At 51.6% G+C, this 26,892-nt stretch overlaps 1 protein-coding gene across 7 annotated transcripts in view; it reads right to left on the bottom strand.

Moving 5' to 3' along the window:
• Rai1 (retinoic acid induced 1) overlaps window positions 1-26,892 on the bottom strand; it is a 96,477-nt gene that overhangs the window by 20,429 nt on the left and 49,156 nt on the right. Inside the window, exon 1 of one of the 7 annotated variants that reach the window (XM_021212562.2) lies at window positions 3,274-3,302. The exons of 5 other annotated variants lie outside the window; for them this stretch is intronic. The gene's annotated coding sequence lies outside the window, so the exon portion shown is untranslated. Of the gene's footprint in view, window positions 1-338; window positions 427-3,273; window positions 3,303-26,892 lie in introns of those variants that run through there. One more of the 7 variants, XM_029545706.1, reaches the window with a different exon arrangement.

Raw genomic sequence — 26,892 nt, 5'->3', positions numbered from 1 at the left:
ATGGCTTAGTGATCAACTTCGATCCCTGGGACCCACAGTAGTAAGCACTAGATCCTGGAAGTTGTTCTTATGCACACACACACACACACACACACACACACACACACACACGGCACACACCCAGATCAAAAAAAAAAAAAGTTGTCAACCAAGTCTCAAGGGTTTTTATTGTTGTTTTTTAAAGCAGGGCAAAGTTCAAAAGGACCATCTGTGGATTTTTACTTGACCATCAGCCCCAGGTGTCAAAGACTGACAAAGCGGACACCCCCCCCCCCCATGCACTTTAGCTCTTGGCTTCTTGGGCTGGGAACTTGGGTGTTCAATGCAACAAGGAGTACCTAGGTATTCTCTGGCTCCAGAGCAGCAGGCCTTGGTAGGTAGCATCCGGCCCAGGCAAACACTGAAGTGAAAGGTGAGAGACCTGGGTGCAGGAAGGACCTCATGAGCTAGAGGTAGGACTGTGGTGTGCACAGCTTGTAGAGGTGGTGTAGGAGGTGCCCTGTAACATTACACAAGAGATAGGTAAGGCCCCGCCCCTCCCCCTCTTGGGACCCCTGCCAAGCTCCCATGTGGGGTTCATGACAGCAGTAATTACATAATTAATGGTACAATGAGCTGCTTCCTAAGGGTAAGAGCCTGGAGGTAGGGACTTCAGTGTTTGCTCTTAAGCACCAAAACCCTACTCTGACCCCAGAGTTGCCCCTATAAATATTGCTCTGATGGTGACCAAGTGGGACAGAGGGACACTACTGGCTTTGTGCTTATCACAGTATTTTTTCTTTATCACAGCCCCAGAGGGTGAGGGCCACAAAGCAGCTTCCCGAGTGGGTGAGGGAGTTGGTGGGCAGGACAAAAACTAGCTAACGAGGAAGGAACAGTGGAGTCTGCACTCTTTCCTCTGCAGCCTTTCCTGTCGGTGCCCACTGGCGCGTGAGCCCAGTTTGGCTCAGCAAGCGTCCAGGTGGAGAGTGAGCAGAGAGCAGAGCTGAGGTTCCAGGGGATGTGGGCTGCGTGTGTAGCTTAAGTCGTAGTGAACTGCCATGGTGTTGCTGAAGGCCACCCAGTGACAGGAAGAAGGAAGAAGATGAAGGAAGCAAGTGACTGCCCTCCGGAAGCTTCCAGAACAAACTCCCTCCTACAGCAGCTACTGCCTACCTACCTACCGTGGTAGTTCTGCGTTCGGCTGCTAGAGCCAGTCAGGGTACCCTGGCGCTTTCATGGCAGCTCTTCCCCGTGTGCTCATGAGAACTCTAGGTCTGCTCTCCCAGTGGTAGCAGCAGAGGGTCTCTGGCTCATTACACAGTCCTGTCTGCAACCTCCTCGTTAGACAGTTTGGCATGGAAAAGCAACCAGTCCCAGGAACCAGGCATATTCCTCCTCAACACTCCAATCCCAAACTCGAAGAGATAATGAAAATCCAGAGCGGGTCAGTGAGTTGTCCACTAGGCCCACCAGTTAAGTGCCCCAAATGCCTCTCTGCCACACAGAAACAGGGAACATGGCTTTCCTACTGTATACCCCAGCAGGGAAATATCTTGCTGCCTCGGGGAGTCTGGGTAGAACCTCCCCTGCTGCCTGCCCCAAGGGCTTCTCACTGCAGCAAGCTGACAGCCCAGGAGGTGCAGCCCTGGCCCCCTCTCAGTGCGGGTTCCATATGGGGGAGCAGGGCACTGAAGCCCCTCCTGCACCCGCCCCCAGGGGAGGAAGCCGCCTGTCAGGCCGCCTCGGCGTGTCAAATCCTCTTGCTGCCTAATTGTGAGACGGCGGCGTTTAAAGAAACGCTTTTCTGGCCGCCTGCCACACCGCAAACTGCTTGGTATAATTTTATTATTAAGGAGAGAGAAAAAGAGAAGGGGCTGGAGGAGAGAGAAAGGGGAGAGCAGAGGAAATTGCTTCGTCCAAGTCAGCTGGTGGAGTATTCCGCTCAACGTGAAAGCGGGGACAGCTTTCCAGTTGGCAAGCTGACTCCGTTAATTGCGCATTCAGTCTCTACTTAGGGTAATTGGAACGGAGCGGGGCCTAGCTCTGACAATTAGGGTCTGCGACTAGGCCATTAACCCTTTCCGCAACCAGCCCCCGCCCCATCGACACCAGGCGGGGAAGGGCGCGGGCGAGGACCCCACATTGAGGTGTGGGCTGCAGCAGGGTACTGCCTAGGGAGCGGCGCGGAGGGTGGGGTCTGCGGCCTCACCGCCGCTGCTACAGATGTTTCGGCCATGTAAGACAAAGGCAGAGCGCGGCTGTCGCCGGGAGAAAATCCGCAGGACTCCCTCAGGGGCAGGTAAAATTTCACCTTCCATTGGTATTCCCCTCCCCCTCCTCGTCTCCCGGCCTTCCGCCAATCCGGAGAGGGCCACCAAAGACGCTGCGACGCCTCCTCCGCAGCCCAACCCACTGACCCCAGCAAGGTCACGGCGACCTCCGGTACACCCGCCCGTCCTAAGCCACAGATCCGCAGGGACTGTGGGTGCCCGGAGAGGAAGGGGGCGCTGCGCTTGCCACGAGGCAAAGGCAGCCAAGATGCTCCCCGCCTCCCTCCCGCCTGCACCCGGACCTGGGGGCGGCCCCCCAGCCTCCATCATTCATTTTCCTGATTCCCGCTGTAGCCGCCCTCGGAAGTCAGCCGAGTGAAGCAGCTGTTCCTTGCACACTCCACTTGACCAAAGATGATGATAAATGAGGCCAGAGCTGCGTCAGGGACGCGGCTGCAAGGGCCGTGCAGGAGGAAAGTGGGGGCCTATAGTCTCCTCGCCCCGTTCGGCTAAGTGCGCGCCCGCCAAATTGCGTCTGAGCTCTCCCCACCCCCGCCCCGCAGACCTTCCCGCAGGTCCGCACCCTTCCCCGAACGCTGGGGTCCCCGCAGCGTCTTCGCCTCCGCCCCCAGTCCGCGCGCCCCAAACCTATTAACGCTCGTAAATAATGAATAAAGGAGCGCTTCCTACAGCCGCTCTGGGTGCGGGAGGGGCGGCAGCCAGAAGCTTGAGGCTGGGGAGATCGCCGCGGGCCGGACCGAGGGGCTTGGGCGCGCGGCCCCGCACACGTGCAGCCGTGGCGTGCAGGCAGCACCCCGCCCGGCGGCGGAGGAGGGGAATCCCGCGCTGCCCTCCCCAACGCCACCTCCCCTGGAGTCCTCTGGCACCGAACGAGGCGAGAGAGTGCGCGCGAGCTTCCCAGCCGAAGAGGGTTATTTTTAACCTGCCCCCCTTTCTATATCTGCCTCGGCGATGCGCGCCCGCCCGCCCGCTCCAGCAGCCGAGGACGCGGGCTCCTCACCTCGCTCGCAGGCTCCGGACTCTGCGCCTCCCCCGGCCCGGCCCCCGCCCTTGCGCGGGCAGAGCGCCGCTACATCTCAGCCTGGAAAGGGCCGATTAGGAGCCGCGTGCCTTTCAGCTAAATATCGGAACCGGGTGGGATGGGGGCGGGGAGCCGGCGCTCGTCCCCTCGCCTCCCTCGCTCCCTCCCACCCTGCGCGGAGTGGCGGTGCGAGGCGGCTCCAGCTCCCCGCTAGCCTGAAACAGCCGGCCGGAGTACCGAGTCCCCCTGGGGTTCTCGGCCTGGTCTCAACATCCTCTAGTTCACAGAAGCTGGAGTTCCCAAATGCACGGACCCTCAGGGTGCAACGGCGCCAAGCCAGGCGCTGCCACCCCCACCGCCAGTCCCCTTCCTTAAGCCACTAGACAAATAAGCCATTTGAACAGCAATGGGCAGGTCTTGCCGGAAACTTCAAAGCAAGCCCCTTCCTGAGCCAGGGTCTGGGGACGTGCCAGGAGCACACAGGAAGCTTGCCAGATCGGTTTACTCCCTCTTGTTGGTCTGCCTAGGCTCCCCCTAGGGAGAAACCCACTTTGACTGGCCTTCTTCAGACCCTATCCTTCCTCAGTATGAGGTCGCAGGAAGTTCGTGTCCGTTGTGGTTGCTCTTCTCCCGGAAAGGCCACCCACCTTAAACTTCATTCCGTCCTCTTCAGAAGAGAGGAGCATCAGATAGGCGGCCAAGCCAGGACTAACTCCGGGATCTGACTGAGACCCTCAAATATCCTGGCGTTTTCCAGATTTTTCCTAACCCAATTCGGGGGTCTTAGGAGAAACGTTAAGGAGAAGGTGGTTAGCCACAGCAGTCAGCAGAGAAATGGGTAGCCATCCCAGACACAGAAACCATGGGGTTAGTTCTCAACATGTGGGTCAAGACCCTGTCACGGGTCACCTAAGACCATTGGAAGCCACAAATATTTATATTACAATTCACAATAGTAACAAAATTACAGTTGTAAAGTAGCAACGAAAATAGTTTTATGGCAGGGGAACACCACAACATTTAGAGCTGTATTAAAGGGTCCCCACGTGGTGGCGCACGCCTTTAATCTCAGCACTTGGGAGGCAGAGGCAGGTGGATTTCTGAGTTTGAGGCCAGTCTGGTCTACAAAGTGAGTTCCAGGACAGCCAGGGCTATACAGAGAAACCCTGTCTCGGGGTGGCGGGGGAGGGTGCCCACACTAGGAAGGTTGAGACCAATCTCTTGAGGCTTAAGTCAGCTAGACAAAACAAAAATCCCAGCTTTTGAGGGGCTGGGCTTTTGACTGGGTTCATCCTCAGGAGCCCAGCAGTAGCATGAAGGTAAGTAAGGAGGTCTAGCAGGCCAGAGCACCTGGTAGAAGCAGAAAGAGATTGATATCCCAGGGGGCTCTAGATGGGAGGGGCCTGGAAGCCAAGGTGGGTTAGGAGCAAGAGGAGGACTGGTACCTCAGCAGAAACCAGGTACTAGGGGAATGGTACACATTGGGCTATGCCTCCCTCGGATCTGGAAAGTTCTTCCCATCTCACTATTGAACCCTGTTCCCCAGTAGAAACTGGTATTGTTCGAAGAGACCTGGAGCCACCAGAGGTCTCACTTTTTGAACTACCCTTCAAGGTGTAACGTCTCTTCTCATTTCCACTTTTGGAAATGGCTCCAAATAACAGAAAGGTTGTTCCAGAGTTCCCTCTTTGGGAGCCCTGAGGGCTGTGCTGCAAGCTGGGCTTCCGGCTGGGAGCAGAGTAGTTCCTGAAGGTAGAAACAGATGCACGGGCATGAAATTTCAGAACACTGGTCTTCTGGGGAGGCTGGGGGGGGGGGAGGACTGAAGAGACTCCTTGCCATGAGTCTGGATTCTACAGATCTTTGATTCACCTGTAGACTGAATCTCATCCCGCAGCACTCTTCCAAATATGCATGGCTGTTGTGGGAAGGAAGCTACAAACTCATTGAGGGTTAGATGTTCCTGTGCAGTGCTCTGATTTCGATCTTCCGGGTTCTTGAGGTGGAGAAGTGCTGGATTTGTGGCTGCTGTCATTACAGGAGAGCTTCCATCTGTGCCATGCTGGTGGCTGCTCTGACGCAACAGAAGCACAACCCTCAGAAAGGAGGAGCTGGCAGCCCCTGCTTTAGGGGAAGCCTGGACAAACTTCCTGAGGACCTTCCTGAGCCCAAGTGGGAAGCTGGCTGATTACTCTCTGAACAGCCATGAAATGGGAAGGTATTTAAGAGAAGAGAACGAAGCCTGGGCAGCGTGTAACCGTTTGGAACAACGCACTTGTGTCACTCAGAATGAACACAACACTTCAGCTCGTCCCTGTGTGCTGGCTCTGTGCCCAGGCCCCCTTGGACCTTGCTTTTGACTGCATCCCACCTTCCCAGAACTCTCCCCCACAGCTTCCAGACCCTCCTCCTCCTAGCTCCACACAGCTAATTTGGCCTGACCCACAGATGCCTCGCTCTGGAAGCTTGTGGGAGAATTCCTTATAACTGGTAGAGACTGGAAGATTGTATCTATTCCAAAGGTCAGGTTCAGTCAGCCAGGATACTTGGAGAGGTCACAGGACTTGTGAAAGATGCAATCTCCCTATATCCACCATGACGAAGCCCTGACAGTGAGTGGCTGAGGGTTCAAGTTCCAGCTCCTGTACACATACCTGGGGAAGCTTGAGCACTTAACCTCTTCATGTTTCATGCTCTTGAGTTGTAAAATAGTCTAGGCATCCAACTGGCAGAGCTATTGTAAGGGTGAGAGGACCGCTTGATTTGGGCTCCTTCCAGCCATGCCTGCCCTTCCCTGCACAGACAGACCTGGCCCTGTGGGTGTTGTTCAGGGTACCACTTATTTGACTTTCTGAGCATGTAGGGGATAGAGGCATGGCACTGTCTCGGCCTGGCTGGGGAGGCATGAGAAGAAGGGAGCCCTGGTCCAGATGGGGATGGAACAGATTAACTAGTTCTACCTTTTTGTAGCACCTTCTGGCACTATGGATCCAAATAAAAATTTCATGTGGCCAGAGTCCCAGCCCAAAGTAGTATGTGCAAGGTCAGTCACCTGCAGCACCAGAGTCCCCTACATGTCCAGTCAAGGGGACAGCAACAAGGGGGGTAAAATTAGAAGAAAACCAGACCTGATTGTATAAGTGAAGCTTTATCCTTTAGGCCACTGGCCACCTGCCTCCTCCCCAACAACACCAAACAACACAGGCTGCATAGAGGTTACAACTTCCTATATCATACTTTTTTTTTTTTTTTTTGGTAAAAAGGACACTACGGCCCCCACAGGGCAAAGGTGGGCCTGACCACTCACTACACTGATCTTCATGAGGACAGGACAAGGGGATCCCAGAGCTGGTGTTCAAAGGTACTCTTGGGTTTTTTTAGGTCCTTCCTCTCCCTTTTGTGTGGTCTAACAATACACTTTCCTGTAATCTTTCCAACAAAACACGTAAAACGTATAGGCAGATGCCATCCAGGGTTTGTTAAACCAAATTCTCTGAACTGTGAGGCCTGCTGATGATAAGGGATCAGTTCCTACCCCTAACCTGAGCAAGTGACGATTAAAAGAGACCATATAGACAGAGTTGTCGGGAGCAGCACAAGACATATCTGTCCTTTTGAAAGATAAATATTGACATACTTTTTATAATAAAAGCAAAGGGCTGGAAACCCCAACTGGTCTTTGCTTGCTGCAAAGGTGTGGCCAGGAAGACAGGAGCTCCTGGGCGTCACATGGGTCTGACTTTCATCTGCTCACTGCTATTTCCACCAGCAGGTTACTATCAGGACAGTCAGGCACAATGCTTGGACACAAAGGCCTAGTGGCAGTGGCCTGAGCAGGGTCCTGTCACATGTGACAACTCCAGGTGCCAACCCTGGATGGAACTGACCTGGCAGACTAGCAGGAAGCCCTGCAGCCCCAGGAATGTTCTGGATAGCTTTGTGTTTCACTGTGATCTAGAAGTGGGTTTTTCCAGAATGCCCTCACGAGAGTCTTTGGAAACAAACACCAAGTACCCAAGACCCTGAGGCTGACTGACTCTGTGACCTCAGGCAAGTTACCCCACCTCTCCAAGCCTGTAATTGTCATCCTTTAAGTAGGGACAACAGTTAAAAGTCCATATCCCAGGACTGAGCTGAGAGCCACTAAGGAACAGAAATCCCTTGCTACCATCACTATGACCGATCTCACTGACCTTCCAGGTACTGGCTCTGTTCTGAGCACCAGTCACACCCTAACTCACTTTACAGGTGAGATCACAGGCACAGGAAAAGGCTTAGGGCATTTGTGTATTCAGATGAAAGTTCTAACGTTCTATAAATCATGCTGCGGTGGTGAGTGGGGCCCAGAGGCAGAGCCAGGGTATAAAACTCTACATGTACTTGGGGTATAGGTTTCATGTTTTCTGGGTGTGCCTAAACAGTGTTTTCATCTCCAGAGAATCAGCAAGAACATAAGCACCCTACCTTATTAAAAAACAAACAAACAAAACAACTAAATCCCAAGAGGCCAAAGGATATCTTGGGAACAGCAAGACTTGGATTTCAATTGAACCCTAGTCCCAACTCTCTAGTCAGGGCAGGACCTACAGAAAAGGAACATTTTTTTTCAGGGCTGCAAGCTAACAATGTCCTTTGTGGTCACTCTCTGGCACACCTGACCTGTCTTCTTGGCCACCTTTCCCAACCATAGGAGCGAGCAGACAGACCATTTTACACACAGGGAAACGGAGCCCATTCAAGACTCGGAAGCTTACTTCCTGGGAGCTCTAGTCCCTCAGTCCACTGACACCCTCCCGTGCATTCATCCAGGTATTCTCCACTCACCCATCAACTTCCCCACTGTCCACCTGTCTACCCACCCCCCACCCCACCCACCTGCCCATCCACCCACCTGCCCAACTATGCTTCCACCTGAGAAGTAGTTCCCAAGTGTGTACTCTATGTGCATGGGTGCTAGGAACAGACACAGCCAGAAACAGCAAAAAGATCAAGTAACCCTTGCAGAAGACAGTTGAGCACTGATACACAGGCAAAGGCTGAACTTATTATATCCAGGAGGCACAGGATCAGAGGAATAACCCAGAGGAAGTCCTGAGTCTTGAGAAATATACAGGAAACACCGAGGGAAAGGGAGGCAGAGAGGAAAGGCCTGAAAATGTAGTTTCTTTAGTTAGATGTGGAAATGAAACAGGTAGGGCCCAGAACACAAATGTGCTAAGTGACAGTGCACAGACAGGAGCAGGGATGACAACCCTGGATATATGTACACTATGATTCATAGTAACTATAGTGACAGGTAAATATGCAGGCCAGTTAAGATGAGCTGGATTATCTCCTAGAGAACAATGATGGAGTCAGTCTACTAATCTGCCAATGCATGTCTCCAACTCAAATGTGACTTGCAACTCTTGGTGTGCCAGACCAGGTAGGGCTACTCTCTATAGGTAACCCAGTGTATGTCTAAAGCCCAGAGAGGACTAAAGGGTCACACAGTGTGGGAATCAAATCCTACCAAACCCTCACCTCCAGCTCACCAGGCCTGCTAAAGAGAGAGACATCTGAGGCCCTCCTGGTGGTGGGCACCTTCCTCAAGTGTCCTCCTTGACCTCACTGGGCATCAGGGGGAAGAAGAACCACTCTTAACATAGGGTGATTGAAGGCAGGTGCTGGGACATAAGAATGAAGTTTCCTTAGTCAATAATTGTATTGCAGCCCGTTGGGCAGCTTTAAGTGTAGATAAAAGCCCCACGTATGCTGTGAAGGAAGGGCATCCCAGATTGGTGGGCATATACAAGGTAAGCAGGAACACCTGAAGATGCCACACATCCTCTGTGAGGGCCCTGCATATGTGCTGGTACCCTCCTCTTCAGATACATGCCATTCTCCTTACATACCAGGCGAGTCCTGGGGCCACACAGCCTCCAGAGCTCTTTGCCCATTTCCCCCACAACCTTCAGAACCTCTGCCAACAAAAGATCTTCTCCCACACAAACTACATTTAGAGATTGCCCAACTGCTGTCTCCTAAGACACTCAAAAGCACAAATCAGGCCTCTGATGAGCATGTTTGAGTTGGGGGCAGGATGGATCAAGTTGTAGAGGCCTCGTGTCTATAGAGTGAGCAAGTGAACAGGTACGTGAATGGAGTTCTGCCCTCCAGCAAAGCCAATGGTATTTTTCTTAGCCCGTGCATAACATGATTCTTTAAAAGAACATGAGAGTTTAAGAACAGACCCTCATCATGGTGCTTGGTCTGAGGCACTCAAGAGGGGCCTGAGAATTATCAGGCCAGGCTCCTGTCTACATGCTTAGGTACCCCCAAAGACCTACTTCAGAATTCTGTTCTCACCGGGGACACCACCCTTTTCCAACTCAGGATCACTGGGAGCCTCTCTGATGGGAGCAGGGGCAGGGGGCAGCATATCTGCACAGGCAGAGGCACATGCCTACGCATAGGTGGTCTCTCTGCAGCTCAGGAGAGCAAGGTGTTTGTCATCTGCTGAGGACTACAGGGATGGCTTAGGATGAAATTTAAGTCCATTAGTGTTTAGCTAACGTCACCATCAGCAACAGCAACAAATAAAGCTGGCAGGGTGTATGAGCACTCATAAACTGTCAGGGTCAGCACCGCCCCCCTCCTCAGATCTGACTCCCACCCTCTGCCAGCAGGGATGGGTCCCCTGTCCACTCAAACATCCACTATCACTGGCACCTCTGCCCCCTGCCCTGGCCAATCCTTGAGATTCAGCCCCTCGGTCAGCATGTGACCGGAGCCTGTGACCAGAGGCAGCAGGCTGAGGCATAAGAAAGGGATCTGCCAGGGAGCCTGAGTACGGCAGACAGCAGCTCCTTAATCTGCTCCTTTGATAACTTCTGTCTTTTTATGCACACACAGGATCGCAGCTCTACCCTGCTCAGCCATCTCCCTGCAGCTAATGCCTGACAGCTCTGTTTATGTCTCCCCGTAATTCTGCAGCTTTATGTTTTTTTTTTTTCCTTTCCGGGGCCATTAAGCTCACAGCTACAGGCTCCATCTCCTGCTCACCCCCCACCCCCAACCCCAGCCTTTGTCCTTGAGGCCTAGATGCCCTGAAGCTCTTCGGGAGATAGGCTGTCCCCTCTTGGCTAGTGGATAGAAATCCTGAACGCCAGACCTTGTCTGAAGGCCAGTACTCGAGCTCTCCAGACACCAACTCCTCCCCTCACTGTTCCCAAGGCAGACCCCACAGCTGGCGGCCTGGAAAGAAGGACAAGGTGAGCCCCTAGCCCTGCCCCATCTCTGCCCTAATTCTGGTTTCCCTCTGTTCCTTCTTTTGGCCTCTCTGAATGACTATATTTCTTTCTAGAACATAGGCCCCCTTCTGAGGAAAAAGACCCCCAGCCGCATCTTCCTTCTGATTCTCCCTCTGAAGCGTCTGATTGAGATCTAGTGTGTCCCTGGCACCCTCAAGCCTTCAGTACTCCATCGAGTCTCCCCATAACCACCTCACCTGGGTTCCTCTTCCAACCTCACCCCACAGTATCGAGCTTATCCAGCCCATGCCCAGCACCACAGATGCTGTACCTACAACCCAGAGGGCTCTCCAGGGCTCTGTCCCTGCAGCCCCACAGAAGCTCTGTTCACAGGGCGTTATTGCTGTAAACTGTTCAATGTCTTCCTATTCCTTCATCTCCTGCCCTGTCTCCTGCCCTTTGTATACTGTAGTTCCAGCTCTAAGACCTACTGGACTGCAGCGGCTCTGTGCTTGAGTAGACACCAAGCCTTATCCTTTCCCAGTGTCCTCACTGGAATCAGTTCTTCCCTTCTTTGCATTGCACAGCCTCTTCTAGACCCCTAGGACGGGTCTACAAACTCATATCCTATGGCCCACCAAGTGCTGCTTTCAACATGCCCTAGGCTGTCCCCGTGTCCCTCAGTCTGCAATGTCCACACCTCTCAACAACAGTCTCCCGCTGACACAATTGAGATAAAGCAGGGTTACATTTGGCCAGAGCCAGCCCCTAAAAGTTGATTGGAATATTAAAAAGGCAGAGTCCTGTTTTGTCTCCTCCTTTTGGAAAGAGAGCCACATGCTCACTTCTATTCTGAGGCTCAACTGCCTCAATCCTGGGGTGGCCCGGTAGGAAAGGCAGAAGCTCTGTTCTGGCTGCTGGCTTCTGTGTAGACAGAAAACCATTCTGCCTGCTTCCTTTAGCCCCCTTCCTGTTAAGCTGCCTGTGACCTGCCCTATGTGTGCTGCCCTCTGACACACTCTTGGCTTCCCCTCAAACTGCTGAGCACCATTATCCAGTCTTCTGAATACTCGGTGGCCTGACCCTGTTCTTCTATCTCCCTCATGGACCAGTACCAAGACATCTTGCCTAGCTTCGCTGCCTGGTACTACCCACCGAGCCCAAGAAGACGAGGAGGTGGTATCCCTATTGCGTGTGCCTCCTTTTCTTATGTCCAGCTCAAGACTCAGTTTCAACCCTATCATCCCATGTCCCCCCAGAATGTGTGACCAAGACTCTGTAATGGCCCACCAGACCCTAATCCCATGTGATCCTAGTAAGCACCTCACCTCAGAGCAGAGTTCTCCACTGTATAGGGACAGGCAGGTAGAGCTGGGGAACGTCACACAACTCTGCGGCCAAGAGTCAGGGAAGCTTTGCAATGCGAGAGGCCCTTGCTGAAAACAGTGAGATCTCATCAGAGATGGCAGAGCTGTACCATGCACCAGGGATTTCTGAATATGGGTCCTGGGCAGCTGACTTGGTGAGGAGCGGTCATGGATACAGCTGGGAAGTGTCCTGAGGTTCCTGAAGTCCTGATGAACACTGCAGGACCAAGAGTCAATGCCAGGCCCCAGCCCCATCATCCAGACAAGATACTCCTTTCACTGAGTAGTTACTGGTTGGGAAGTACCTTGCTTCCATCAACATAACTGGCAAACCATCAGTGGAGTCTGAGGCTGCGTGGGGACTAGTGTTCAGAGATGCAAAGTCCTGGGCCAGGAGGTGGGAAGTGTTTACCGGAGACAGCACTAGCCAGGTCCCCAGCATCCTACTGACTACATACCTGGAAAGTGTTGTCCAGTGCCTGCCCTGCCACACACATCACCAGGCTTTCTTTCATCTAATGAGGGCAAAGCTGTCACAATTAGGTATCTTGAGACAGGCAACATATCCATATCCCCTACGCAGAGCCTGAGAAACCACCGTTGGTCTCTGTCCCTGCACAGAGACAAGGAACAAGGCTCAGAGAAATCAACTGATCCTGCAAGATCACACAGCACAGCAGGTCCTGCAAACCCCAGCCACGGTACCACTGTTCTCACAGAGCTTTTCTCATTGCCGAGAAATGTGAAGGGTCTGATATGCAATGAACAAGCACAGAAGCAGGCGTTAATCACAATCCCAAGTTTGTGACACTAAAAGTTGACATCAATGTCTTTTCATGTAAGAGGCTGGAGGTGAATACTATTTTTTTTTTCATATTTTTTCCAGCAAGGTTTCTAAAAAGACCAGCAGTTCTATGTTTTCTAGAGCTGGTGTAACCAAATTCTGGCTAATACACTGTTGCCATAGATACCATGTAGGCATCGTACATCCTTCTAGACTAAGAGCACAGTGTGCCCGTTTTAGCCTTTGGTGATCTGTCCCCTGTCATTCTTTGTTCATTTAGAATGCTCCTTGGGACCTCAGATCCTCTCCATGAGATAGCCTAGATTATATAGGTCTATGGAACAGCAGGATCTTTTCTTGTACCTGCTAGGGGAAGGAAGCGTGTCCCACTCTATGCTAAGCTGTGCTGCCTGGCCAGCTGGTCTTCACCTGTCTCCATCTCCCCTTTTCTTCTCTGGCATCTACTGGGGTGGCCCACAGCTCTGGCGCTCAGGGAATCCAGGCCCACCGACATCCCACACACTCATACAGCATTCTATAGACAGCTCTGGACCACCCCTACCCTGGGAGCCCCCTGGGCCTGTGGCCTGAGAACAGCTGACAGCTCCTTAATAGAAGCAGGCCACCCCGAAGCCTGAGTGACACTGTACAGGTCTGACAGGGACGCTGAGGCTCACATCAAAGCCTCATTTTTCTTTTTCCTGTTAGGCACTGAGACCATTTACATAAAGAGCCCCACATGGGTCTGCAACAAAGATGCATTTCTCCCCACATCCCTTTCAGCCTCCCAGACACTGCCTGTCAAGACTGTCCTTTTAGAGGAGGGAATCTAAGGACCCCTGTATGTGGATCACCAAGACATGGGGCTGGGGAGGTCGGTCAAAACTGTAACTATGACATCATTTCTAGTTTTTGATGGTACAAGAGATCAAACCCAAGGCCTCCAAAATACAGGTGCTGTACACTGAGCCTCACACCCTCACCCCTCTTAATTCCTTAAAAACAAAAAAGAGAAGAACTAACCAACCTATAAGAATCTTAGTCAAGACAGAAAGGGTCTCTGGGAAGGCTAGGCCAACTGTGAGCAGCAGCTTATGAGCAGCAGCCTCCTCCTGTCCACGTCCATTCCCAGGCCTTTGGCTCGGCTGGGCAGACACTGACTGAACTACTGGGTCAGGCCTATGAGCCAGCTCTTCCCAGTGGCCAGGGCCAAGTTCACAGTGGGCAGCTGGTGTGCCTGTCATTTCTACAGCTCATTCTGGGTGGTCCAGGGCAGTTCCTAGGGAGTCTTCTTCTCTGACAGACAGGTCTCCTATTGCTTAGAGGGGGAAGTGACTCAGAAAATGAATGACCTGGGAACACAGGAAACAGGATCATTGGCCAAACTGTTTCAGGTCATGTGAGTTGGAATCCCAGGGAATGTGCTTTTTCCATTAAAAAAAGGCTTCCAATGGAGGCCATATGATACATGCCCCAACTTTACACCAACAAACTTGGCATACGAGCAGGAGGCGCTCATCGCCTCTACCAGACTTCTGAGCAGCCCACAGGCATAGAAGGTAGATAGGGAAGGGAAGGAAGAGAGGGAGGGAACTGGGGACCGTGGAGAAGTAAGACAGAGGGGCTTGAGGTGGCCTGTGTTCTGGGGTCTTGTAGCTCATTTTCCATGTATCTGTCCTCCCCATGGAGCAACCAGGGCTCACCGTGGTCACAGCTGGGAGGGTGATGAGAAGCACACTGCCCTCGTCTGTGTACCACAAGCTCAGAGAATGCAATCTGCTCATTCAAAGTCACACATGAAGCTATGTGGGCAGCTTTCCTACTGCCTGAAGAGCGAATACCCTCAAGTCACATGGAAGTCCCCAGGCCAGCCAGTGCTGCGGCGGCAGAGGAAGCAGGTCATTGACTCCCCCTCCCTCTCTGCACATGCTGCAGCTACTCTGGCCACTCGAGCACACAGACAATCTCCCCTTATTCCCACTGTCCCCTACTTGCATCCTTTTATAACCCAGAGCTACTTCCCATGACTGAGCCCTCTGCAGACCAAATCCCATCTCTACAGCTCCCCATTCTCAAATTTCCTGCCTTGTGCATTTACTTGCTTGTGGTTAGAGGGCCTCATACATACTAAGTACTCTGCCACTAGGCCCCACCCATGGCTCTACAGCCTGTTGGGAACTCTTGAGGGCAGGACTCTCTGCCTGTCTAATCAGGGTACATAGAAGGAACGTGCTGGCCCAATGAAGAAGTGAATGTTCCCTCTACAGCCTGAGCAGTACAGAATGCAGCTGACTGGAGACTGTTTGCTGATGATGTTCAGGCTCAGGAGTTGCTAGCTCAGGGCACCAAAGCCCCCTCCAACCATGGTGCCCACTACAAGATCTTTTAAAAGACTTTTTGCATCCCCAGCCTTTGCACACACTGGGCATCAAATGCTAGGATGCTCTACCCTCTCCGTTTGCCTGGCACACTATCCATGGATTGTCATCTCCACATAAGGATCATCTCTCCTCAGATTACACTGGATTCCCTTCCTGTAACCCTGTCCTTAGCAGCAGCAGTTTCTTCCAGGCCACAGTTCCCGGTTCTGTCGTATCACCCAGCCACTAGCACATGGTAGATGCTCACAAAAATCAAACAATGTGGTTTGGGTTCCAGATGCAGAATCTGGTGAGTCCACAGAAATCCAAGAAATTGCTGAAATACCTGCCACTCATCACCCTGGGAGGACAGGGAAGAGGCCAAAGGCAGTGTTCATCTGTCAGGCCCTTACTACATGCCAGAGGTACATAGGCCATCTCTGAGCAGTTGGTGCCAGATGGGGAGCCAGACCCTTCTGGTGAGGACTTTGTGTGCTGGAGGTCTCATATCAACTATAACTGTAGATGCCTGCATAGGGCGGGCTTAAGAGAGCTAAGGAAACCAAAGCCAGGCACATAGCCGGATGCTACTTCCCCCACCATGCTGGGTGGGGCTCAGCCCTCTCCAAAGCAGGGGAACAAAAGCTACCCAGAACTCAGCTGGCCACACCTTGATATTAGGAGTCTTCGGAACTCAGAGAGACAGTAATCTATGGTGTCTCTAGCCCTAAAGGCCAAGCCCTCCCTAGGTCATTGATTCATCCCTATCTGCCTTTCACCATGATAACTGAGTGTTCAGCTACAATTGCCTGGTCACTTGTCCTCCCCACCTGTAATACTGCAGAACACAAGCCTGCAGCCCTGGCCTGAACCACAATCTATAGCTGAGGTGTGTCTCCTTTTTCTCTTTTGGGCCAGAGGGTGGGGAACATGACAGTATGTCATGTGGCCCAGACTGCTCTTGAATTCACTACATAATTGAGGTTCTTACCTCCTGCCTCTACCTCAAAAGTTCTGTGACTACAGATATGTGCCATAAACCAATTCTGCTGGTAAGTAAACTGAGGCTATGCACTCAAGTCTCTCACACTACCCTAGCCCACCTACTCCAGAAAGCTCCCCCACCCCACATCCAGGACCATCTCATGGCTCAGCACATCTCTAAACCTGCTTGCTTAGCCTTGGAGACAATACATGCAGAGCTGTGCTAGGTACAGAATGTGACGGAGACAAGCACTAAAAGCCCAGCTCTCATCCCTAGGAACTGGAAAAAAAAGATACCAGCACTGTCTCCTTGCTCTTTGGTGGCCTACTTTTCTTCATTTATCTTTTGGAGGAAGGCCCCTGTATCCCTGTGTACCCCCCAGAGTACAGTTTGCCAAAAGCTGTGTTACTCAGAATACCATTCCTGCCTTAAAACAAACATCTTGACCCATCCTGGCTATGACCCAGTGTGACCTGGCTAGATGAATAATCTATGGTATCTCTAGTAATCACTAAATGAGAGGGAAGGCCACCAGAAAGCCCATTTTCCTAGGATTTCTGTTTGCTGACATCTCTGCAGTTACCACCTATTTTATTTGTTACTGTTTAACACTGATCCCATAGCTTCATGGAGGTCCTGTTTTGTTTTGTTTTGTTTTGTTTGTGCTGGGGTGGGGTGGGGGTGGGGGGAGGATTGTATGTAGAGGCCAGAGGTTGGTGTCAGATGTCTGTCTCAATTACTCTCAACCTAAAGTTTTGAGACTGAACTCAGCCCACTGATCGGCTAGGTTGCCTGAACAGAGCACTCCAGGGATCCACATGTCTCTCCCTCCTCAGCAGTGAGATTACACGTTTACACCACCTTGCCAGCTTGTCATGGTAAGCACTTTACCCCCAGCTATCTCCCAAGCCCCTGCCCTGGTTTCTGACAGGTCCTCCTTGGCTGACCAGTCTGCCCCAGGAAAGGCCCACATGGTCCAGGCCGTCATCAGAACTAAGCCAAGGCTGCACTGCTCTACCCAACACCACGGGCTGGGCGTGTAGCAAGGGCCTAAACTTCTGCAGACCCTTCTCTCCTCATCTGTGCAATGAAAATAACAAGTGAGTACAATGTCACGCCAGCTCCCCTCCCACAGCTCCCAGGGCTACCTAACAAACACCACTGCTTTACATTCTAAGTTCTAACAGCCTCTCCTTTCTCTTCTAGCTCCTTCTCCAATAGATCCATCTGCAACAAATTTTGGGCTTAATGCTTGCTCCGGAACCTGAGCTTATGCCAGTTATGTTGAAAACCCACAGATCCTATTCATCCTTTCAAACCCTGGGCAGCCGCTCCCCACCCCACCCTTTTCTGCTTGTCCCTCTCCCCTGAGTGGGTTCCTGGTACACACATTGATTCTTGTACTCCACTGCAATTAGAGCTTGACACCACTGTCCCCTACCAAACCAGATTCAACAGGGACTAGGCCTTTTGTCTTTAAGTCCCTGGTGCTTAGATACCGCCTGCAGACAAACAGTCACTCAGGAAAGTCTGGCTGACAGGTGGGTGAGTTTGTAAACAACATCTGCACAACCCTTAGCATCTACCAAGCCTTCTCCTGTCTTCCCTCTCAGACCCTATCCCTACCCCCAGGCATGGCCTCAGAGAGCCTCAGGGGCCTTTTCTCTGGCCTGGAGCTGGGGTCTGTGAGGATCTTCCAGCAGATCAGCAAGAGCAGCTGGGACCCTCTTTCAGCAAGACATCAGCTGTTCCCTTAGCTAAGAGATCCTTCCCCACCAGCAGCTGGAGAGGCTAGCAGGTGCTCAGGTGGCCAGCAAGTACGGCCCAGAAACTGGCTGGCCCAGCCATCCGCCCAGAGCCTCCAGGTTTTGGTGGTTGAGTGCAGCTCTACCCGTGAGTCTTGGTAACAGTTGCTATGTAAAATGCTCGAAGGGGGAATTTACTGTCAGCGTTAATAATAGATGAAGGTTTCAGAATTTTTGATGCCTTACGTTCTAAGCCGTTTGATTTATAATGTCTCTGGAAAGAAAGAGATGAGGGCACAGTGGAGGAGGCGGCTTAGGAAGGAGTCAGGAGCTCACTCCTCTCCCAACGATGGATCTGGATCGGAGGCCCTGAGAGGGGAAGCCCTGGGGCCATGCACCTCCAAGGACACTAAAACTTGAGGAAGCTTGCACCAGACTTCACACAATGTTGGACCAGGAGAAGGGAACCGGAGTCCTGGCCCCTCCTGCCGGCACCTGGGGTTGTTTTGGTGGATTGCTGCCTCTCTTCTGAGCACAAGCAGGTGGATCTCAAGTATGTTCCGGAAGCAGCACTTAAGGGTGCCCACAGCAGGGGCCTTGAAGGGCTGATTACAGGCTCCATGGAGCCAACTTGCAAGTCCAACTTCCCCTGCTTAGCTACAAGTAGCAGAGGCTGCTGCTGGAGGGGGTCCTCATGTTGGCCAGGGAGTCTGCTGCAAAAGGACTCTGCCTGGAGTCCCACTGCCTGGAAAAGCCTCAGAGACCAAGGGGTTACAGAAGAGAGGAGCATGGGTGGCCCTGCACTTCCTGACAGCAGCGGATAGGTCAAGGCTGAGGCCCTGTAGGCAGGCTGCTTTGCTGGCTTCAGGTGCTCTCACACCCTCCACACCTGCCTGTACAGGTGGGAAACAGCTCCCAGCTAGACCAAGCCTTCTCTGTGCCCAACAAGGCAGAGCTAGCCTGGCCATGACCCACACTCCGCCAACTGTCCCCACCTGAAAAGACAGGCAGCACCTGGCCCTGCATCTCAGTCCAGAGCAAGCTGCCCCAGGTTCCCTTGGTCCTCAGCAAGATGGGGACAGTCCTTTTGAGCCTAATGGACGGGGTGAATGGCAGAATTTGTAGGACTGTTCTTCACTGGTGTACACATAATTTTCATAACGTCATCAGTGTCACAGCCTGAGCTGTTATAAAAAAGGAGAAGGGAAGATGATGGCCAGATGTATGCCACATGGTTTTGTACAAAACACTCCAGGGGCCAGGCTTGCACAGAGGCCAGAGTGCAACATGTACAACCACAGACTTCTTATCAGCGTGGCGGCCTGTCCACACACAGGTCTCCCCGCCTTCCAACACCCAGCCTGGGTGTGGTGATTTCCCGAAATCAAATGAAAAGTTGTGTGCATGCACAAGCATATGTTTCTGCAGAAGATCAAGAACTTTTCTCCAATTTCCAAGTGTTCAAGAGTATCTTCAACTTAAACCTGGACCCAGAGCCCAGGAAAGACATAGTAAAGGGACCTGCTGGAGGCTGAAGACTCAAATGTGTCAGGGTCACAAATACCTGCTATTTTATTTTCCAAGTGGTTATTTTTATTCCAGCCTGAGATGGGGTCTGGGGAGGTCGTTCAGTCAGCAAAGTGCTTGTCATGAAAGCATCCACATGAGGAGCCAGGAGAGTTTATAGTCAGTTCTAGCTAGGACTGAAGAGGTGGAGTGCTGGCCCTACCCAATGAGGAGACCCTGGTTCCCAGAGAGACCATGTCTCAAACCCTAAGGTAAGGCCAGGTGAGGCTGTCCCTGGAGGCAGCTGGGTAGCTGGCAAGGAGATCAACTCTGCTGGCAGGCAGACTGCTCTGTATCCAGCCTCTTTCTCAACAGGAATCTTGGGACTTGGGGGCAGTAAATTGAAGGGAAGGCCTGACAGGCACTGGAAGCTGCTGTGATGTACATCCTAGTCTAGTTGACATCTTCTGGTCAAGAACAAAAAGCCCTAGCCTGGAGGTGCCTTTGTCACTGGGTACCTAACAGTACAGGAAGGCAGAGAGAGGCCCCTGAGGTGTCATTCCCTCAGCTCACACTCAGCACGTAAAGGGTGACCCCCTATCACTGCTCCATGTACATTATGCTTGCATGTGCTGTTCCTTTACATGTGGCAACCTTCCTTCCCTAACACATACAGGACCTGGGTTCCATCCCCAGAACCATTTAAAAAAATTTTAAACTCCCCAAACTTCTTAGAGCAGTGCCATCTTCAGGAAGTCTTCATTATACCCAGTGCCTCTGGACTGTGTCCACTTATTGGTTCCTCAGTTCTGTATGCAGCTCTCGGTGTGCTAAGACACTCCTCTACCAACCATACTCTGCTCTGCCTAAAGTAGGGGGTAGTACACAGTAGCTACCCCCTGCTGCCACTCTCAGGGCTGGGGAGCAGGTCCTCTAACTCCAGGAAGACTACTAGCCAGTGTCTATATAAGAGACAGGCAACCAGCCTGGGCTTGGTGATACGGGTGGGTCCATGAGCCATCACTTTGTCTTCGAGAAACCCTTAGAGGTACAGTGTGTTCATCCCAACTAAAGCTCCTCTCTGTGCTAGAGACCCTCCTGGCTCCCCCATCAACACTCAGAGAGGCAGTTATAACTATCCTTCATTAACAAGAAACAGGGTAATGAATTAATTGTCACATAATACACACAATTTGTTTGGCAGCTGTATCTTTAAAATACAAAGACGTGTATGAGCTCTCATGCAAGATAAGGTCTTTGCCAAATGACACTGAAGGGCAGACTCTAACATTATTCACGGAAGCTCCCATCTTTGGATGAGGCAGGGACAGCCAGGGGCTATTTAGTGGCTGTAGAAATTCCAAGCAAGAATCTGTGGGGGAGCAGGGACCCCATGGCTCATCACAACCCCAAGATAGAAGCAGGCTTACTCCACGCTGCATAGCTCTGAGCAACCCCCACCTCTGAAGAGCTGAACAGATGCCTCCTCAGATCAGAAAATGACGCCAGCCCTCAGAGATGCTGCGAAAGCCTGTCTTCCCTCTTTCTCCTTTTCTTTATGACAAGACTTCTTTCTGGGGAGCAGTTGAGCATCATGGCGATAGGAGATGCAGTGGTCCCTTTAGGACCTTGACCAGGTTCATGGTCACCAAATCAGTGGAGGGTTCCTGCTATACAAAGGCCTTTGAACTCTGCCTCTCCATAGATCTTTAAACAAGATTATGTAAGCAGGGGTTGGTGGCAAGATGGCTCTGAGGGTAAAGGCCCCTGTCACTAAGACAGAAGAGCTGAATTCAATCCCTGGGACCCAAATGGCAGAAGGAAGAACTTCTACATTATAGTGTGTATACCTTGACACAGACACACAGAGATGGTGCTCACAGGTGAGTTGGTGGAGCAGCCTACCAGAAGCATACCAGAACAGCAAGAATCCACAGGCTACCTACCACCCCTGGGCTCTTCATGTCCTTGAGTACGCCTTCTCCAGTGGTAACCAGGCCCTAAGCATGACCCATACCAATCTGGACAGAGCAGCCACATCTTGGGGCTGTAGGCCCGAGTACCTGCTCTGTACTTCTCTCTGTCTTGCAAAGCCTCCCTACCCTAAACACTTACACTCTAAAAAAGATCTATGGAGAGATGGAGTTCAAAGGCATGCCCTACTAGGGTGCCAGGAGACAATGCCCTACCAGAACTCAACAGCTTGCCCACTCCCTCTATGGATTCAGAGCTAACCAGGCCCCACCTGCATGTCCTTGGCCCTCTTCTGACCCTGTTGGTTCAAGTTCCTAGCTAAGACTAGCTATACCTAAGTGGAATCTAACAATTTGGACTTCTGAGCCACCCAGGAACATGTCCTGGGCATATTTCTGAAGGCTGAACTCCAATGGCCTTCAAGCCTTCAAGTTAGTGAGCGGCTAACTCCACCTTAATCAGAAGTGGTCTGAAGAAAACACCCACATTCACTGAGATCAGAAACCCCATAGCCCATGGGTCCTAGTATTTATTATTATTAATTTCATCTCCCCCCTCCCAAGACAGGGTTTCTCTGTGTAAACCTGGCTGTCCTAGAACCCTCTCTGTAGACCAGGCTGGCCTCAAACTCAAGACATCTGCCTGCCTCTGCCTCCTGAGTGCCAAGTGCTAGGATTAAAGGCATGTGGCACCACCACCTAGCAGGCCCTAGTTTTTCTATTGGCTCAAACTGGTCTGGTAGAGCCTGGTACTAGCAGTGGGGAGCTGTTGTGGCTTCTTCACCCTTCTGGATACATCACTGTGAGACACCTGGGCACAGCAGGGATATGAGGATGCTTGGGGCCTGGAACTGTACCACTGAACAAGGACGGCTGCTCCCAAGTCACCAAGGCTACTGTCTGGTAAGGGTTCACTGTGGTCAGCGTTCTGTCAACCTAGGACTGGAATGATAGCATGTGTAAAGCAAAAGACACACCCCTCTGTAGAGGGATGCATGTATCAGGACCACTCTGTACTGCCTATGGCCCTGGCTGGACAGCAGGCAGGGCCCATCTGCAGCCTCCAAAGGCAGAGCTATAACCAGATAGATGCACATACATGCATGTACATATAGATGATGTTCATAGGCATAAAGTAAATCTGGAAAAATAAATGAAGCACTGAAAACCGTGTATATGGGCTCTCCCCCAAGCCTATGGACATGAGTTCAATCCCTGAAATTCACATGGTAGAAAGGAAAACTAATTCCAGTAAGTTCTCCTCTGACCTTCCCACTTTCACTGTAATAAAAATACTTTCTCCACTACATACAAAATAGATAAATGTAAAAACTATCTTTAAAATGAAAACAACGTGTATGGTTTAGGGGGGGGCAGCATTTCTGGCATTTCTAATAAATTTAGTTCCAGAGCTTGGAGGGGAGGGAGGATGGGTAAGTCCATCCAGTTAGTTAAAGAAACCAAGATCTCATCATCCAAGCAAGCTGCTGGATACCAAGACATCAGCAGTAAAATATATTAATTCTTCATGTATTAAGTTTCTGCTGTGAGTCTCAGGCCAGTCCTTGTACCTAGAGTCATGGACTGAGTCAGGAGTGAACAGGCCAGGTCGGGAAGGGCATGAACAAGCCTTAAGGTGTATCTGTTGTCTCTTCTGACCCCATTCACATTACCTGTGACCCCAGGAGCCCGCCTCAGAGCGAGCGGACACACAAGAAAGGAATTATGGTCCCTACAAGAAACAGTGACATGAAGCTGGCTACTGCCTTTTCAGGAAATGTAATTCCTTTTTATTAGAAAATTAAAGGATAGGACCAGCTTGTCAAAAGCCAAACAGCTGAAATGTGCTTGCCTAAGATATGTAGTGTCTGAGAAATAGATTTATGCATCTCCTTCTTTCCTCTACTCCTCTCCTTAACCAGTCTGTTTTCCATTTATTCCCAGTCAACAGGCACTGCAGTGATGGCCATGATCGTGGCCCTGGCCCACAAGCCCAACACCCTGGCTGTAGGGAGAGTGCTTTTGTTTCCTTGCACAGAGCACCAGCTTTAAGCCTTTTCAGAAAAGCCTCAGGGATTCTCTGGCTTTCCTGAGGTGCAAGGCTGCCTGTGGCCTCTGCTAAGCTAAGGGTGTTAGGAGGGAAGGACAGGAACAATAAGACTCTGGAGGAATAGCTCTTCCATGTGGGGACCTGGGCACAGGGGGTTCCAGATGCAGCTGGTGGAGGGAGGCAGCCTCGGCAGAGTGGAGCAGGACAAGGACAAGAGGGAAGGGCATGTCCCTCACCACCACAAAAGGAAGCAACTATTTGAAGCCACCCAGGGGGTTTCTCTTATTGAAAAGTCCTTGATTATTCTTTCTGCCTCAGAACTCAGGAATAAGGACCCATCTTCTTAATGGGGTGATGGAGGGGCCCAGAGGGTAGGTCTCCCTCATCAGGAAGGTGGCTGAGCCTGCCCTGTGAGTCACTAGGAGCTGGTAACTAAAGTACCCAGTACTGAATTTTCTCTCACCTAAGTTCTCTTTTCCCCTCTCCTCCATTAGTCAGATGTTCCAGGCCTTGTTTAAAAGGGAACCGGGAGCATATGTGACTAGACATGTGTGCATGCATGCACATATATGAGCCTGAGTGTGTGCTGAAGCTCTAAAAGAAGTGGGGGTGGGAGAGTGGCACCACAGCCCAAGTGCCTCTGCTTCAATCTCCCCTTCATGTCTCCTGAAGGCCTCCCATTAAGGTTCAAGGATAAATCTGTTTCCCTAGATGTCTTCTTAGGGAACAAAAGGCAAGCTTTGGTTTCTTTTACCTCCTCTCACTGAAGCCTTGGCTTTAGCTTGCTTTGTTCTGGAGAAAATAAGACAGGCTCTGTCCCAGGGTTTGCTGCGTGGGTAGGCAACAGGGTAGAGGTCAGAAATAAACACAAAACAGCACTGTCCACCAGGCCTCCCTCCCTGGTCCCAACAGGCACAGCTTTTTACAGGATTCTGCTCTAAGACCTAGTTCAAATCTCAGGTGGCTCTGTTGTCTGGAGAATTCTTTTACTCTCTAAGTCTGGCTACACAACCTCAGAGGCACTTACTGAAGTGTTGTACCTGCACAAATCCCTGACACAATGTCACTTCTCACCTGGGCAGCTCCAGGAGTAAAGCTGGTTTTCTGCTGGCACCGGTAGGGAGCCATAGGAGGGAATGTAATCTGGAGACAACTGGGTTAGGGTGCAAAGTACTGTCTCTGGACAGTACTTCTGAGGAAGAGCAAACTGCTCTGAAACACAAGAGTTCCCTGAATGACAGGCAAAGCAGACGACAGCCCATGCATGACAAATGTGTTCTTTAGAGAGGACCTGGACCATGGGAGCAGCATGAGCCACAGAATTCTGTTCAGTGTAACCCACATAGCTCCTCCCCCTGGATGGTCAAAGGCTCTCCTGGGTAGAGACCAAGTCCAGGGCACCAGGGACAAGGTCTAGCCTAAGATATGCAGTGTCTGATACCCATTCACTCAGACACTAACCTCCGATGCTGACTGTTCCCTCTGGCCTATGATCCTCCTCATAGGGTGGGGCCATAGCATCTGGAGGTTTCCACTACCCTCTCTACAATGGGAAGCAGAGCTGCCTGTCCTGGTGAATCATGTAGGCACAGCCGGTGGTTCTATGCATGGGGAGGGCTCCACAACCACAGCCCTATCTACAAGCAAGCTTTAGCAGCTGACCAGCAGTAGGGCTGGTGCCTTGGACTCACCCCGGCAGCCTTTGGCCATCACAACTGACTCAGCCTCTAGCCTGGCCTCTACAAGGGAGAGGCAGCTGGCCGGCGTCAAGCTGATGGCGTAGAACCTAAACATCCTTACGGAGTGGAGGCAGAGCTCAACTGAGAAAGGAGAAACAGATGCTAGAATATGCAATAGGATGGCTTTCTAGAGCTGCAACCAGTCAAGCAGCTTGGTAGGCAAGAGGTGCAACAACCCTGTCAGCAGCCTTGGCCTCGACTCACATACCCCTCTCTTAGCTGCCAGCTTAGACCTCCATCCTCACTTTCTCCTTCCTCACCCTGTCATCATCATGAGGTAAAGAACTGCAAATGGGATAGCCATTTTCATTTGCGCCCGCGTCACCTTCACTTCCTCAGGTGCCAAGGGCGGACATGTCCTGTCCTGTCGACTCATCCCTGTCCCTTCTCTCCCTTAGAGGGTAGCCACAGCCACATACCCCAATAAGGATAGGCTGTGAACAATTCCAGGAGCAAGCAGCTAACACTGGAAGCCACGCTGAGCAGACTAGTACTTCAGGAGCTTCCCGTGGGATGGCCCTAGTGTAAGGATACAGTGGGTCCATCATAAGCACCCTCCCCACCCTGATATGTTGTCATGGGATGCCTAGTGTAAGGATACAGTGGGTCCATCATAAGCATCCTCCCCACCCTGATATGCTGTCATGGGATGCCTAGTGTAAGGATACNGCCTAGTGTAAGGATACAGTGGGTCCATCATAAGCATCCTCCCCACCCTGATATGCTGTCATGGGATGCCTAGTGTAAGGATACAGTGGGTCCATTATAAGCATCCTCCCCACCCTGATATGCTGTCATGGGATGCCTAGTGTAAGGATACAGTGGGCCCGACATAAGCATCCTCCCCACCCCCCTGATACGCTGTGAGTTTTTACTCCAACTGCCTTGGGTTTTTCTTGTCAAACAACTGTCCCTTAGCTGGGGTGGAGCGGCCCTAATCAGGATATCCATGTCCCAGGTATCCACTTCCTAGGTACCAGACAGACAGATACCCTCTGAAAGATACCCTCTGCAGCTGCCCCACACCAGCTCAAACTGTTTAAGAGGTGCCAGACACACGTTAACAGTACTTGCAGCCTAGGTATTTTACAGGTCATCTTGGTTCTGACGACTCCTGCTAACCCGACCCACTTCCCAGATGAAGAAGACTGAGAATCATGAGCCAGTGCAGGCTGTCTGGGTCCCTGCAAGTCCTGGGGCCAGTGTGGATGAGGTGAGGACTTGCATAGTAGTTTTCTTGGGCCCAGACAAATATCACTAAGATCAGCAGGCTCTTAGCGCTTTGTTTCAAACAAGGTCTCACTATGTAGCCCTGGCTGGCTAGGAACTGGCTAAATAGAACAGGCTAGCCTGAAACTCACAGAGATCCATCTGTCTCTGCCTCCTGGAGTGCTAGAATTAAAGGTATGCACCACCACACCCATTTAAAAAGCCTTTATCAGGAGCAGTGTTCCTTTGAGTTCTCTGTTCTCTCCCTCAGCAGACAGGTTCAGCATAGGGACTACACGAGATGGGGGGAAAGGGAAGATGGCACCCACACAGCATCTAAGCCATACTCCACCCAGCAGCAGTCAGGAAATAGGTTCCTCACAGTCCTCTAGCCAACCCAACCTTACCCACAATGCTCTCCTCAGCCCTGAGCCAAGAATGGGGCCTGTTGCCATCAGCTATCAGGCACTACCTGAGCATCATCCCACCCTTCTCCCAGTCAAAAGAAGAGGAGGCACAGGTTTTCCTGAGTCCCTACATCCTCAGGCTACCCCAATCATTCACTCCTCACAACCCTATCATTACTCCTTGGCCAGCTTGGGACTATGTTTTCTCTAAGTATCTCCTAATCCAACAGGGATAAGAAGT

The sequence above is a fragment of the Mus pahari genome, chromosome 14 (genome assembly GCF_900095145.1).
Source record: "Mus pahari chromosome 14, PAHARI_EIJ_v1.1, whole genome shotgun sequence".
Taxonomy (NCBI): Eukaryota; Metazoa; Chordata; class Mammalia; order Rodentia; family Muridae; genus Mus; species Mus pahari.
Note: the sequence above shows the minus strand (reverse complement) of the source record. Positions and strands in the feature narration are given on the sequence as shown.